Genomic DNA, 3012 nt, shown 5'->3' with positions numbered 1-3012 from the left:
TTGACCAAATTCATTATCGGAATCATAATTTGGCAATTCTCTATTTACACAAAAGGCAAGTTGAAAAAGATCAATGGTGCTTATTAGAACTAGGAGCTAAGGCTCGTAGGTGACGTTTTAATGGAGTTCACACACAAATAGAGTCAGTTGGTTTATTATAAATGCCCCAACTTCTCTCTACTTTTTAGAAATTCTCTACATCAAGCGACTTTGCTCGCTAATTACTGCTAAACATAGCACCCGGGATCAACATCCCTGAATGGTAAGAAAACTTCTTTAACCATAGGGCTCGGGGTAATTGGAATACAGGGACCTTTAGCTGATGAAAACTTTTCTCATTCTTACAATATTTTAGTGTCTGATCCGTCCTGGTCCTGAGGAGAACCAAAAAAGAAAAGCAGGGTTCTGTAACGTGTCGACCTACCCCAGCTAGCTGGAATCACCATCATTCTACTGATTAAATACAGTGTACAAACAAGGCAACATGCCTGTTGTAATTGTTGTATCAGCTAGCTGTGTATGGCAGGCTATTAGATTCTGAATACGTAAATAATTGATGCCGCCTTTATTCTATTGTAAAGTTTAGGACTGGTCTATCTGTTCATTGTGTTAGTTTTTGTAATGTTGTGTTCCTTTTTGGTCATTTATGTGTTGAATTACATATGTGCTGTAATTATTTTCTGATGTAGTGTTGAATGTTTTTAAAAATGTATTGTCTTTCTTTATGACATGATTTAAATGGTCAACATATCTAATAATCAAATGAAAAACAGAAAGGTGAAATAAAGACACCTAACCACTTTAGTTGTGAAAGTGGTTTTTAAATGGTTAATCGCACGCCCAAACACACCTTTGTTGTAAAAAGCTGGATCGCTAGTCTGCATCATTTATGGTCAGAACTATGATAGTATCTGATCGCCTTTGAACCTCCGACTTTTGTTCCTGATTAATAAAGACATTCTTGGCAAATGCTTTTGCTTTGGTTCATCTTGCACTGGTCCAAGAATTTCACCTTTAGCGGCACAATACAAATGCCCCCAGACATCCCTCCTAAACATAACCCCAGTTCTGGAAACCAACAAAATAGAACCGGAGTCCTATTAAATTATTCCTAGCTGAAGTATTCAAGTGACTGGTCTGCTTTGAACAACTGAGATCTTTGGACCCGGAGGACACTTTATCAAGAGAATCAAGGGGGTGCATAGAGGCAGGGACTGGGACAGGCCGTAGCTCACCTCATGGGGACCGCCAGCTCAATCCCAAAATCCAACTATGAGGATTTTTAACTGCAGCAACTTTAATATACGCTACTGGAGCTGGAATTACCATGACTGCTGATACCAGAATTGCCCTCCAATGGGTCCTTCTTAAAGGATTTAAAGTGTACTCATTCAAATACAGGGCCTCAAAAGAGTCTAGTATTGTTATTTTTCTTCACTACCTCCCTGAGTAAGGAGTGGGTAATTTGAACACCTGCTGCCTTCCTTGGATGTGGTGGCCATTTCTCAGGCTCCATCTCCGGAATCAAACCTTGATTCCCCATTACCCATGGCCACCAAGGTATGCACAGAAAGTTGATAGGGCAGACATCCGATTGTATTGTCGCGATCAGGGGGACCTGCGATTGGCCCGAGGTTATGTAGAGTCACCAAAGCAGTTGGGCGAGCCTGGATTGGTCGTGTTCTGATAAATATATGCTTCCCAGGAGGTCAGAGCTTGTTTGTTGGCATGTATTGGCTCTAGAATTACCACAGTTATCCAAGTAACAGATGGAGTGATCAAAGGAACCATAACTGATTTAATGAGCCATTCACAGTTTCACTGTAGTGGTCGTGTGTACGTACACATGCATGGCTTAATCTTTGAGCATATACTACTGATGAGGCAGAATCCATAAACTCTTTAGTTAGAGAAGTTTGGGATTTCAGTTCCTCCCCAGGCAATACAACACAACAGTTACGACAGCTAGAATATTTACTTAGGAAGGAGATAAACCAGCGCCTTCACGCAATGACTCTTACAGAATAGAACAAAGTGAAGAGGATCCCAAGAGGACTGCGCATTGCTTTGAGACCAATGCTATTTAAATTCAATAAAGCTTTTATGTCTTGCTGGTATGCGATATTGAATAAATGTTCTCTGGATTCGATACTTTTAATTATTGAAGAGATTTCATCAATACTAACAGACTTGTCACACGAGATTAACAAACTGAAGGATGATATATCCCAGAAAATGAATCAAGAAGACTGGAATAAAGTACTGGAAGAAATTAATAAAAACCTGGAAAAGCATGCAAAAGAGGTACACGAGCAGAAAATCCGTAAATTTTGCAGGGGCACTATCGACTATAAATTAGACAAAGTGTACTCGTGGAAAGGGGCGACCACTCGGTCCCCCCGAACGTATGGTTGGGGGCCTAGATCCTCCCGGGAAACCATTTTGGGCGGGGGGCGTGTCACGGCTGGTATGCCCAAAGCGGCGTAGCCGGGGCGCGCCTTTTCCCGCCCAAGAGGGGTTGTCCTAGACACCTACACCGATGGCCACGCCCAGTAGGCGTACCAGCGGAGGGTTCACGCCCTCCCGACGAGGAATAAAGAGAGCGGGAATCCAAAGAAGCATCCTCTTGTTCCTGTGCTTGGAAGCTGCACCCACTCGTTGCACGTGAGCCCTCGACGGAACAAGGAGCAATTTTGAGAATTTATAATTCTTGTGTTTCTCTTTCAGCGACTTCAAGGCTAAAAGACCTGGGACCGTTTCTGATCGTCTTAGAGTGAATACTCGAAAGGAATGCCTGGCAAAAAGGCAGGAAAGAAGTCAGAGACTGAACAGATGCTCCGGATGTTGGTTAGTAGAATGACGAAGATGGAACGAACCGTTGGACGAGATATGGCGACCATGAAGAAGCAGATGGCTGCGATGAACAATCCGGGTAAACCAAGGAAGGTAATAGGCCCGGCATTGCCGGGTGTTGCCCCGGAGGGTAGGGGGAAGCGGGTCAGGAATAGGGCC

General features: G+C 43.2%; 1 pseudogene; it reads right to left on the bottom strand.

Annotated features, from left to right (window-relative positions):
• Positions 1-752: 752 nt before the first annotated feature.
• LOC147732975 (18S ribosomal RNA) lies at positions 753-1891 on the bottom strand (annotated as a pseudogene).
• Between the last annotated feature and the right edge of the window lie 1121 nt (positions 1892-3012).

This window comes from Lissotriton vulgaris, chromosome 2_1 (assembly GCF_964263255.1).
Source record: "Lissotriton vulgaris chromosome 2_1, aLisVul1.2, whole genome shotgun sequence".
Classification (NCBI taxonomy): Eukaryota; Metazoa; Chordata; class Amphibia; order Caudata; family Salamandridae; genus Lissotriton; species Lissotriton vulgaris.
Note: the sequence above shows the minus strand (reverse complement) of the source record. Positions and strands in the feature narration are given on the sequence as shown.